The sequence below is a fragment of the Apodemus sylvaticus genome, chromosome 5, assembly GCF_947179515.1.
Source record: "Apodemus sylvaticus chromosome 5, mApoSyl1.1, whole genome shotgun sequence".
Taxonomy (NCBI): domain Eukaryota; kingdom Metazoa; phylum Chordata; class Mammalia; order Rodentia; family Muridae; genus Apodemus; species Apodemus sylvaticus.
Window position 1 is genome coordinate 50,566,823 of NC_067476.1, and position 13,658 is coordinate 50,580,480.

At 44.4% G+C, this 13,658-nt stretch overlaps 1 protein-coding gene across 1 annotated transcript in view; it reads left to right on the forward strand.

Moving 5' to 3' along the window:
- The window catches only part of Myo3b (myosin IIIB), a 333,329-nt gene that overhangs the window by 240,532 nt on the left and 79,139 nt on the right, over positions 1–13,658 (forward strand). The gene's annotated exons all lie outside the window — the stretch shown is intronic.

A 13,658-nucleotide genomic window follows, 5' to 3' on the forward strand; every position in this document is an offset into this window, starting at 1 on the left:
TCCTAACTTTACTTCATTTTCATTTGAATTGGAAGGAAATAACTTTCAGTGTTTAGTCCCAAACTCATTTTGTGACTCCCAACAGCTGACTCAACCTGTGAGAACACAGATCTATCAAGACAGTCTGCACCTGTCCCAAGCAAGTGTTGGCCATGAAGAAACTTGTTGAAGGCAGTGGAGTCGCAGTCTCCCTGCATCTTAGTGACTGCTCAGACTTTTCTCCTTCATCAGAACCAACTGAGTGGCCTGGGGTTGTTCTCTCATCTGAGTGGTTGCTGTGGGGAAAAAAGAGATGGCGAACTTTGAAGAAACAGAGTTTTGTGAGTGCTGTGATTGGGAAATTAGATAATAAACAGCCCCCGACAGAAGAATTCTAGTGGCCAAGATCAACACAGTCTAGAAGTGGGCAGGAGTAGCCTTCCTGCCTGCCCCTCCCCAGAGAGCCCTTTGTGTCAACAAGCACAGCCAGCCTCCTGGCTGTCTCCCAGGCCTCAGAGAGGGGCTATCATTTTTGTTTGCTTTGCAAATATCTTAATGGGAAGTGGTTCAACACCACCTATGGGTTAATCTGAGGGCTTCTGCCTGGCAGCTGTTGGCTCTGAGAACCACATGGCTGCTCTCCGGTGGAGTGGGCCGAGCTGGCAGTCACTAATCCGTGCCAGGTTGAGGTTTCTTCTTTGCCTACTGGATTTACAGACAGGCAGGAAGCACCTTGTTGCCTTTTATTTTTAGTTTGTTCCTCCTGGGGGGGCGAAGCTGCTCTTGTCAGGTCCATTGCAAAGCATCCTCTTTTCCCTAAGCTCATGCTTGCAGAATCTGAGGTTCTGGTGATGGTGGAGGGGGTATTTTGGGAGGATCTAGCAGCCGCACACAGGAAGTGTAGGGATGCAGGGAGCCCGCAGGGATGCAGGGAGCCCACAGGGATGCAGGGATGCAGGGAGCCCACAGGGATGCAGGGATGCAGGGAACTCACAGGGAAGGGTCTTCATCTGGGATCTGAAGAACTGGAGAACTGCAGGATAGCTGTAGGATTTCACTCTGCTGCTCTATCAGTTCTGCGGATGCTGCTTTTGTGCATCAGGAGGGGCCAGGCATGCTTCCCAGAGAGACATGAGCAAGCCAGGCCTCTCTAGATCTGTGGCTTCTGACAGTGACACAGACTGTTTCCTTCTCTGTGCTTCCCTCGCTGGGTTCCAGACAGGGTGGGATGGTTCCCATGAGGGGTAGAGAAGTCTGTGGAGTCACACTGATTTGGAGACAGCGTCCAGATGTTGCATCTGTAAACACACAGAAAGGTCAGATCTCTCTGCGGGTGAACTGCCTGCTGGGATAGTGCACTTCCGCTTGCAAAGTCTTCTTCTTTTCTGGGGTTTTCACACACACTTGAGGGGTCCCTGCAGGCAATGGAATCCCAGAGGCCACTGCCACAACCTTCTGACAGCAAAAACTTCCTGAACCCACTCATTTGCTCTGGGACTCAGTTTCCCCATACTTACCTGGAAGAGCAATTGGCACAATAGCTTCCTCCTGAAGTCATGAAATGTAAATGAGATAATACATACCGTGTGTGTGTGTGTGTGTGTGTGTGTGTGTGCGCGCGCGCGCGCGCGCACGCGCGCACACGCATGAGTGTGGATGTATGTGTGTGTATGTATCTGTGTATATACATATACACATATATACATAGATACACACATACATCCACACACATGCACACACATACATCCACACACACACACACACACACACACACACACATATACAGCCTCATCTGACACATGAAACCACTCACACCTAAGAATAACAGGAGTAGTTAGTGTTACCTTGGCAGTATAATTCTTCCTGAATGGATGTCTTGATAGTATACTTCAGTGTTGGTACTCCAGGTCCTTTGCTATTAGGCCAGTGCTAAATTCAGGGCAGTTTGAACATTAAGATAAAGTATAATGAAAAAAAAAAAAAGAATAAAACCCATTGGGTAAAAATAATTCAGAAATCCACATTAATAGAAAGGGGAGGAAAATGGGAGAGAGGGTGGAAGGAAATTCTTCATTGCAATTAAAATGTGAAATAATAAATGTAGATTTGGTGATTGAAAATTGACATTTCTCAAGTATAGACATGACCGCTGCTCTAGGCAAGTGTTGTGAATGGGCACGAGACTAGGGAATAACAAGCTATTTCCAGAATGTCAGAGTAAATTCCCACAAGAAAGTTGTGGAAGGACACAGAGGAGCCTTGCAAAGCTACTGTGACCAAATGACAGCATCGCAGGGATGGAACCGCCAGATCGCATGCCCCCCTCAGAACAGTGTCTTGTCTGTGAGTTTCCTGCCAAATGAGCACGACCTGGATTTAATCCTGAGGAAACAGCAGACAGACCCCAACAGAGGAGTCTGTTGGAAGATAACTGGCTAGTAGGCTACAAAATGAAAGAGAGAGGCAGGCTGAGGAGTTCTCCCTGCTGGAAGGAGACAGAAGCAAATGCGGACCCCACCCCCACCCCCCACTCCCCAATCCAGAGTTCCTTCTGCTGCAGAAGATGCCCCTGGCATATTTTGCAAAATCAGACCACTGTGGAGTGGGTCATAGAGTCTCGATACTAATCTTAATTTTCTGTTTAGTCACTGCGCTCTGGTAAGAGAACACTGTTCCTTTTGAGAAACAGATACTTCAGTATTTAGGAGATAAAGGAGTGTCAGGTTTCTCCAGGGTTCAGAGAAGGTCCCCGTCAGCATTTGAGTGTCAGAGCTCATGTCTTCAACATTGTAAGAGACAAAGACAAAGCAAGAGGTGCGCTGTGATGCTCAGATGTTTCTGCATCTCTTGCAGAAATTTGAAATGTTAATAGAAAGAGTTACAATGAAAGCCCCAGTGGGTTCCCCAGCCTTCTCCCTAACTCACCAGCCTCCTCACTCACCAGCCTCATCCTCTTCAGTTCAAAATCCTTTCCTTCATTCTTGCTGAACTTTAGTATAATATCTATCTAGTGGCATCGGTTTTGGTTTTCTGTTTTTGTTTTGCTTTGTTTTGTTTTGTTGGTTTGGTTGTTTGGTTGGTTGGTTTGGTTTGGTTTGATTTTTAGACAGAATCTTTCTATATAGCACTGACTAGTCTGGAACTCACTATGCAGACCAGGCTAACCTCAGACTCACAGAGCTCTGCTCACGCCTTCCAAGTGCTGGGATGAAAGACGTGTGCCACCATGCGTGGTGTTAATTCAGTTTTTAAGGCGCTAACACACAGGTCAACCCATAAGCCACTTCATGCTGGGTGAGACCTGTGTAGTCCCAGCTACTCAAGGGGAGGAGCCAGGGGTGTTTCCTGTGCCTAGGAGTTCAAGACCAGACTGAACAACCATGTGAAGCCGGTTGGAAGGCAAAACCTGCTCAAAGGAAAAGCAGCAGTGACACAAAAGAAGCCGCTTGGAGGCCTCACCATTGCCTCCCTTTTGACATTCGTTAAGAACCCGATGTAATGGCGGGACACTATTCCCCCTAAACAAAACCGTGCTGGGGACAGAGTGCAGGCAGGCTCTGTGGCGGCCAGATCTAGTTTCCATCTGGTTCTGACCTGTACTGTTTACTCAGATAACCCAGTTCCCTCTCCTGGTCTGTGAAATGGGGAGTTCAGCTGGAGTTCGAGAATGAATGAGACAACCAAGTCCTGGGTTCTCTTCCCGCACCCAGGAAATTGCTGGCAGCAGTGGCTGCTGCTGCTGCCGGACCCCCCCCCCCCCCCCCCCGTGTTCTCTGGTGCCGTCACCCCAGCCCTCCCCTGAACTCCAGTGCTCTGTGAAGACTAGCTCTGCTGTTCTGTCAGGCTGTAACCCTCAAACAGGTTGCAGAGCCCTCCCCCCACCCCCCCCCACCCCACCCCCACCCCCGTTCCTGCTCCCGTTCCAGTCCTTTTCTCCGCTGGAGACTGGGAGGAGGCTAATGGTCCAAGACAGCTTTCCGAGTGGCAGTCGGTGGGGTTCCGCATGTCCAATAAGGTGCCATTTTCATCATAAGGAAGCAAACCTTTCTGCTCCCACCTTAGACTTTTATAGCAGCAGCTGTCTGCAATAAAGTAGTGCTGACCAGGGAGGAAAGAAAAGAACCGAGAGCCCAGGAGCTGACAAATCAACGCGGTAGGCTCCCCGTTGGAGAGAAGCAATGGGGCGAACAAATATGACCATCCTTAAAAGCCCGGCAGGGCTCGGGGAAATTAGTGTAACTCCACAAACCTAACTGGTTCTGACTTGAAGCCGTGGTATATTAAACGCTTCTTAGCTCCCGGAACCCTTCAGATAAATTAGTCCTTGAGTCAAGAGTTCAAAACCAGAAAACCTAAGTCTACCTTAGAGCATATCCACATATTTAAGTAGGATTTTCACAGACAACTCTTTCAGCAGCAATACTGACCCAAGAGGGATGTGAGATATGTGTTTCAATATTTTTTATAAAAAGTGATGAGTATCCAAAACAAATGAGAAAGACAAAACCAAAAGCACCCTCTTAAGGTCCTTCCTCTTCTAGTCTGTCCTTCATAGTCCCATGATGTCATATACTAAAGCTTATGGTGATGTTTTCCTCTTTATAAATGCAAGAAAAAAATCAAGGTATCCATTTCTAACAAAAGTATGTGATGATTAAAAAGACTGATAACATCTAGTGCTGGAGATATAATAGGAAAAAGGACCTTTCATACATCTGTGGCTAGATGCTAAGTTTTGTTACTTTTTAGGGGAGAAACAGATGATGTAATTTAAACCCTTAGAGTAGAAAAAGGATTTTCTCACTCTTAGGCCCAACAACTTCACACCAAATATTTATCCCAAGGAACTTAATGAATTAGAACTTAGAACCAGGTCCATTGAGTGTTTAATGGTCCCTTATTCATAATGCAAGAGATGGACACAATTTAACTATTTAAAAATATGTGATTACTCACTTCGCTTGTGTTAATCTCTCAACGCAACAATGTACAGCAATAAATATGATGGCATGAGCGATGCAGGCACAATTTGAATATTTAAAACATGATTATATAGTTGCTTCTGCTAATCACTCACTGGAACATTATATAATCACATATATTATGGCATTATATAGTTATATAAATATATGCTTAGAATCATAAATGGGAACCTAAAATGCTGAAATGTCATTGAAAAAATAGTCATGGGCCACTAGTTTTTAAAATATATATGAAATGCATAGAAACGTATCTGAAAAGATATCCATCAGGATGCTAATTTTAGCTAGCTATGAAGATTATCCCCGAATGTACTTAGATACTTGTGAACTTGGTGCAATCATCTGTCCTTTAAAGAAAATTTTAACAGCTTCTACTCTGTGTGTTCAAAGCTAAAGAGCATACAAGGTAAAAATAGGCAACAACACCTGGAACAGATCAGGGAAGAGTCAGAGCCGTGCTGGGGGTGCCGGAGTGTTATGCCCTCCATCCTTGGAGAGTTCTTTATTTTTTATTAGAACTAAATAATAGAGCTGGAGAGATGGCTACGTGGGTAAGAGAGCTTGCTATACAAGAATAAAGACTTAAGTAAGACCTAAGTAAGATGCCAGCACTCACATAAAAAGCCAGGCCTAGCTACGCATGCCTGTGATTCCAGTGCTCTGGGGTCCAGAGACACAAGGGTCACTGGGGCTTCCTTGCTGTCAGCCTAGCTACAAGTTCAATGAGAGATCCTGTCTCAAAGGAATAAATAAGGTAGAGGAAGGCAGAGCAGGGAAACTGATGCCATCCCCTGGCCTCTGTGCCTGCACATTTACCCCTCTAGTTGGCAGTGTGAACCCTGGGACAGCAGGGCCTAAAGATGAGCTGGACTAAAGTTTTGTACACTAGCCAACTTTATTCAGAGCATCTAACAATTTATACTCTCAGAGTTAAGAAGTATCACCCGAGTAAAGTGTACGATCACAAGGACGTCACATGTGGCAAAAGTAGTTTTTCCATAGAGGCATATGAATAGCAACAGCTGAAGTAAACTCACTCCTATCCACTACACGTAGGAGGAGCATGAAAACACAGTCTAAGAACAAGTTTGTGTTTTGAAGAAACTGAGATCACGAGATTCTTGTTTTCTTGGTGATTTCTTACAAGCACTCAGAATTCTCACAGGACCCTATTCTTGAACTGTGTTCCAACACACCCACACAGGCACATATACCTCCATATATGCCATACCTACAGAATACACACACACAGACACACACAGACACACAGAGACAGACACACACACACAGAGACAGAGACAGAGAGAGACAGAGAGAGACAGAAAGAGACAGATGGACAGAGAGAGAGAGAGAGAGAGAGAGAGAGAGAGAGAGAGAGAGAGAACAAGAAGCCTTGAGAGGCTCCATACACCTAGCTCTAATTCATATGAGAATTGTTAGTCTTGAGTCAGCACAGGGTCTTCAACAAAGGATGGAGTCCCCTGATATCACCTTTTACATAACTTTATTTATCTTTGTGACTAGAATGCATCAGAACCACTTCCAATCTCTTCCTTCCCCTGGGATTCCCCCCATAAAGAAAGCTGTATGGTGTGTGTGTGTGTGTGTCTGTCTGTCTGTCTGTCTGAAACCTGTGTTCCAAGGGCCACAGAGGCCTACTCACATCCTGCTTAGAGCACCTTGTCTGCAGGATTGTTCAATAGCTGCTCCTTGTCTGCAGGAAATGGATCTCTTACCAAAAGACCGTTTTGTCCCATGTCATCAAAGGAGTAGGGACAGTTTGCCAGCTGTGCTGAGAAACCTTCCTCCCAGGGCTGCCGTGTGAGAAGCAAGCTTGACAGATACGACGCCCACGAGTCACCAGGAAGCTAACAAAACCCAGCCTGTGACTAAGTGGCTGCAACCTGCCCTGCTTTGAAACTAGCCTATGCTTTCCCGTGTGTAGCACTTGTGTCTTAATTTGTTTAGGCACCAATAAGCTGTAATCGATACAAGATAAGATGTAACTTTGATCAAAATGAATAAAAAGTACCTGAAGAAGCAGTTTAAATGAAGCTTTGGAAACAGAGATTCAACAGGCAGCTGCTGTGTCTCAACTCTCATCTTAAAAAAGACAGTAATAGAGGCTAGCCCTGATACAGGAGAGGCCAGCTGTCAGACAAGTGCAGTGATGCGCCTTATCCTCCAAGATCGCCTTTCTAACCTTTAGTTTCCAGACTATGGTGACCAGCTAGTAAAGGAACAAATAGGGTCCGATTTGCTGCCCCTTGCAAAAATCACACCCCCAGTGTCTTGCTTTTCAAATATGACTCCATACGTTTGGTTAGAGTAACTCCATTACCCTCTTTCCATTATTCCTCAGTGAACTGACAAATTGAATTTCAGAGCCTGTGAAGCTGAGGCCGAGACCCTAGCCCACAGTGACTTCCCGCTGTGTTACCTAGTACAGCATGACAGAGCCAGCTGGCTTCATGGTCTTCACTGAAGAAGAAAAGATGCTGGGAACTCTGAGGAGAGCGTGCAGAGAGCCAACCTCTACACTGCCTCATGGCTGTCACAGGAAAAAACTAGACACCAGCCTCTTGGGGTTGTTTCCTTATTCCAAGGCAGATTCGCAGAAGGGTTTTCCGTGGTGGCTGGGGTTTTTCATGCCTGCTAGCTTGCACACTCAAATGCACCAGCTGCATTGAGCAGCTGAGCCTGGAGGCACCTGCAGGAGATACTAGCCACGAGTCTGAGAGGCCCAAGTGCCCTGAATATGTGGGCTAAAGAATGGAGTTCATTGATTTGGGAATGCTAGCAGAGATGGAAGACTATTATTTTAAAAGCTCAGGTTTTTTTTTCTTTTGTTTTGTTTGGGTGTAGAGTCACAAGGCAGCGTCACATAGCTAGAGAGGTGACTAAGTGGATGAAGGGCTTCCTGTGCAAATGTGAGGAAGGATTCCAATCTCTAGAACTCACATAAACCCCAGGCAGGCAGGCCTGGCGGTTCTTCTGTAACCCTAGGTAGTGTTCACAAGTCAGAGAAAGAGACAGGGGAGCCATGGAGCAACTGGACTTAGCAAATTAGCCTGCTCTGGATCCAGGGAGAGACCCTGGTTCAGTAAATACAGTGAAGAATGGTCAAGAAAGACACCCACTGTGAACCAGTGGCCTACACACACACACACACACACACATGTGCCTACACCTGTGGGAACAGTCAAATGCATGTACACAGATACTACTTATGTAAGCATGCTAAGCAAACAAACAGGTAAGCATGCAAGAGAAACAAAATTTTATGCTTTTAAAATGAATAACCTCTTGTTAGTTATCTAATAGTCAACTTTTTCTAGTTTTTCCAAGACTGTCTTTTGTACAGGTTGTCCAAGCTAGGATCCAATTTAATGTGTTTTATCATAGCAATAGAGGGGTAAGGTACATGTTCACAAACATACATACACACAAATCTATACATGAAAAATAAAAGAAACAGAGAAGCTAGTGGAAAAATTACCATGAAGGAGTCAAAGCATTGAAATTTCCAAAGGAAATTATCTTGTCCCATTCATTTGTATTTCTTAGTTAACTTGTGTACTTGTGTACTTGTTCATGTATGTGTTCATGGGTGCATGTGTGCACATGTGTAGAGAGGCCAGAGATTAACCTCTTCTCCATCTTTTTAAAAAAGATTTATTTATTCAATGTGTCTTTACTTGTGTGTATGTATGTATGCATGTATGTATGTGTACCACAGAGGCCAGAAGAGGATGTCAAATCTCTTAGAATTAGAATTATAGATATTTGTGAGCCACCATGTGGGTGCTGGGAATTGAAAGCAGGTCCTCTGGAAGAGAAGCCAGTGCTCTGAGCCACCGAGCCATGTCTCCAGCCCAGTCCACCATATGATCTGAGGCAGGTCATTCATTGACCTGGGAGCTCACTACCAACTCAGCTGGCCAGCGAGCGCCATGGAGCCCCCAGTCTCTTCCTTCCTAGATTACTGGTGCACACTTGCATGCACAGCTGGATCAAACTCAGGACTTAATGCTTGAATAGCAAACACTTTACTAACCAAGCCATTGCCCAGCCTTGACTTGCCCCATTCTTTGAAAGAGCAAGGTGGTGACCAGGAAGATGGCTCAGTGGATAAAGCACTTCCCATCAAGCATGAGGACTGGAGTTTGGATTTCCAGAACCTACATAAATGCACGTGTGTGGTGGCTACTTGCATAGCACTCAGCAGGAAGAGATGGGATCCCCAGGCAGGCTGGCTAGCTCGCTAGCCAAAATTGGCAGCCTCTAGGTTTACTGAGAGACCCTGCCTCAATATATAAGGTGAAAGGCAATTGAGAGAGACACCCAAAGTCAGCATGGGCCTACATACACACAAATGCATATCACACACACACACATACACACACACACACACACACACACAGAGGCCAAATGCAGATGTGGAAAAAAAAAGAAGATACACTTTGGTATTTTTTCTTCATAGGGTTTCTCATATTGTTACAATGTGTTACACAATACTTGGGAGATGGGTCTGATGATAAAGACCTGGGAAGAGTAATCTTGCTTTCCCTCTCTTGGAATTTCATTGCGCATATTAGTCTCTGGGATAAAATCTGCTTAGCTTTGTTCAGTCAAGTACTTTCTAATGTATCTCTCTGGGGACAGTACTTGCTCCCATGCTCCTCCATTTTCAAGTCAAGGAACAGCGTCAACATTGCATTAAGAGCCTTGGAGTCTTCTACAGGCTTGAAGGGGGCGAGGTCCATTGATCAGCTGGCCCCAGGGAGACTCAGGAGGCATCTGCCCTGGTCTCTGGCTTCTGAAAGGGCCCATGAGCTAGACAAGTGCTCAGGACAGATTTTTATGCTGGGGTAGGAAAGGTTAGGAAGCAGAGGCGGGACAGGAATCCTAGAGCCACACCTACTTTCAGGAAATCTTTCAGGATTTTCTTGGACTAGACAAGAGTAAGTGTCTCTCTCTCTCTCTCTCTCTCTCTCTCTCTCTCTCTCTCTCTCAGTTTTATTTTTTATTGAATATTTTCTTTATATTTCAAATGTTATCCCCTTTCCGGGTTCCCCCCTCCCAGGAACCCCCAATCCCTTCCCTCTGCTTCTGTGAGGGTGTTCCTCCACCCAACCACCCACTCCCACCTCCCTGCCCTTGATTCCCCTACACTGGGGCATTTATCAAACCTTTATAGGACCAATGACCTCTCCTCCCATTGATGCCTGACAAGGCCATCCTCTGCTACATATGCAGCTGGAGCCATGTGTCCTTGGTTGGTGGCTTGGTCCTGGGAGCTATAGAGGGTCTGGTTAGTTGATATTGTTCTATGGGGTTGCAAACCCCTTCAACTCCTTCAGTCCTTTCTCTAACTCCTCCACTGGGGACCTTGCACTCCAATGGTTGGCTGCGAGCATCTGCCTATGTATTTGTCAGGCTCTGACAGGGCTCTCAGGAGACAGCTAGATCAGGTACCTTTCAGCAAGCATTTCTTGTCATCCAAAACAGCATAGGGTTTTGGTGACTGTATATAGGATGAATCCCCAGGTGGGACAGTCTCTGGATGGTCTTTTCTTCAGACTCTGCTCTACACTTTGTCTCCATGTTTGCTTCTATGAGTATTTTGTTCCCCTTTCTAAGAAGGACCAAAGCACCCACACTTAGGTCTTCCTTCTTCTTGAGCTTCATGTGGTCTGTGAATTGTATCTTGGGTATTCAGAGCTTCTATGCTAATATCCACTTATCAGTGAGTGTATACCATGTGTGTTCTTTTGTGATTGGGTTACCTCACTCAGGATGATATTTTTTAGTTCTATCCATTTGCCTAAGAATTTCATGAATTCATCATTTTCAATAGCCAAATAGTACTCCATTGTGTAAATGTACCACATTTTCTGTATTCATTCCTCTGTTGAAGGGCATCTGGGTTGTTTCCAGCTTCTGTCTATGAACATAGTGGAGCATGTGTCCTTATTATATATTGGAGAATCTTTTGGGTATATGCCCAGGAGTGGCATAGCTGGGTCGTCAGGTAATACTTTATCCAATTTTCTGAGGAACTGCCAGACTGATTTCCAGAATAGTTGTACCAGCTTGCAATCCCATCAACAATGGAGGAGTGTTCCTCTTTCTCCACATCCTCACCGACATCTGCTGTCACCTGAGTTTTTGACCTTAGCTATTCTGACTGTTGGAGAGAAACTTGAAGCAATACCACTAAAATCAGGGAGTAGACAAGGTACTCTCTCCCTATCTATTCAATATAGTACTTGAAGTTCTAGCTAGAGCAATTAGACAACAAAAGGAGGTCAAATGAATACAAATTAGAAAGGAAGAAGTCAAAATATCACTATATGTAGATGATATGATCATATACTTAAATGACCCAAAAAACTCCACCAGAGAACTCCTAAAACTGATAAACAACTTCAGCAAAGTGGCTGGATATAAAATTAACTCAAACAAATCAGTAGCCTTCCTCTACTCAACGGATAAACAGGCTGAGAAAGAAATTAGGGAAACAACACCCTTCACAATAGTCACAAATAATATTACATACCATGGTGTGACCCCAACCATGCAAGTGAAAGATCTGTATGACAAGAACTTCAAGTCTCTGAAGAAAGAAATCCAAGAAGATCTCAGAAGATGGAAAGATCCTCCATGCTCATGGATTGGCAGGAATAATATAGAAAAAATGGCCATCTTGCTGAAAGCAATCTACAGATTCATTGCAATCCACATCAAAATTCCAAATCAATTCTTCATAGAGTTAGAAAGAGCAGGATAGTGAAAATTGTTCTCAACAACAAAAGAACTTCTAGGGAAATAACCATCCCTGATCCCAAGATGTACTACAGAGCAATAGTGAGAAAAACTGAATAGTATTGATACAGAGACAAACAAGAAGATCAAATGAGTAGAATTGAAGACCCAGAAATGAACCCATACACCTATGGTCACTTGATATTTGACAAAGGAGCTAAAAACAGCCAGTGGGAAAAAGACAGCATTTTAAAGAAACAGTGCTAGTTCAACTGTTGGTCAGCATGTTGAAAAATGCAAATCGGCCCATTCTTATCTCCTGTACAAAGCTCAAGTCCAAGTGGATCAAGGACCTCTGCATAAAACCAGACACACTGAAACTTATAGAGGAGAAAATGGGAAAGAGCCTCGAACACATGGGCACAGGGGAAATCTTCCTGGACAGAACACCAATGGCTTATACTCTAAGATCAAGATTCAACAAATGGGACCTCATAAAATTGCACAGCTTCTGTAAGGCAAAGGACACTGTCAATAGGACAAAATGGCAACCAACAAATTGGAAAAAGATCTTTACCAACCCTACATCTGACAGAGGGCTAATATTCAATATATACAAAGAACTCAAAAAGACTACAGAGAACCAAATAACCCTATTAAAAATGGGGTACAGAGTTAAACAAAGATTTCTTAACAGAGGAATACCAAATAGCCGAGAAGCACCTAAAGAAATGTTCAACATCCTTAGTCATCAGGGAAGTGCATATCAAGAGCGAGTCTCTTATCCAGTACCCAGATGGCATTGAGGGCACACTGGGCCAGAGGGAGAGCAGAGAACTTGGAGCCAGAACAATGTGGGTCAGTAATGTGTAGAAGTGCTGGGTACTCACCAGGATACCCGGAGAAAACCCCTCCCCTTCTAAACCTCATTTCTTCCTCAGTGTTCTAGGCACAATGGAAATGCTTAGCTCAGATGGTTGTGAAGATCTTGTTAGATATTCAAGAACATTTTAAAAATCAGAATTCAATAGAAATACTAGCTAATTTAAATTTACTAATAAGGATTTTTTTCCTGACCCATGTGGCCTAATATTTTGGGATTTACCCAACAGGCCTAACAATTATTAAATATTTACTTTGTCCCAGGCACTGAGATGGATGCTGATAAAAAAAAAATGTGCAAGGCAGCCACTCTGATCCTTTACCTTCCATCTGGATGACATGTGATGCCAAGTAATGGCAGTCCCTTCTCTCCAGACCTGATGTATTTTAAATGGTTATACTATCTATACCCCCCTCTGATGTGTGTGTGTACGTGTGTGTGTGTGTGTGTGTGTGTGAGAGAGAGAGAGAGAGAGAGAGAGAGAGAGAGAGAGAGAGAGAGATCTGGCTGGCTTCCATTTTGCAATAACCCTCCTGAATGCAGGATTGAAGTCTTGTGCCTCTAAGCCTAGCTGAAAGATGCTATCTTGACCTTACTTTGTGCTTTTGGCTACATTCAATTATGGCAAACTTGTTTCCTATGAAAATTTAATAGTTCACTAGATGCTAATAAGACCTTGGGCTGGTAACTTGAGACACCATAATCTGTCCTGCCTCTGCTTTAGAGGTCCAGTGTGCACTGTGACTGCTGAAGCTTCCTGTAGGAAGGAGACTCTTCTGCCATGTTCCCCCTGCTGTTCCTTACCTTATCCGACAAAAGAGTGCACTTGCACCTCTTGACTATGGAATGTGGTAAATGTACGGAGCAGAAAGAACAGCCTTACATCAACTTGGTAAAGTCTCCAGAAGCCTGGCCTTGCTCACAAATCCACACAACTTTAAAGGGGAAGTTTAAAGGTCTTAAGACTTCAAGTAGGCTGTGGATCTGTTGGAATGCACAGAGACAATACCAGAAAGATGCGTTTCTTTACACAGACAGTAAATCCT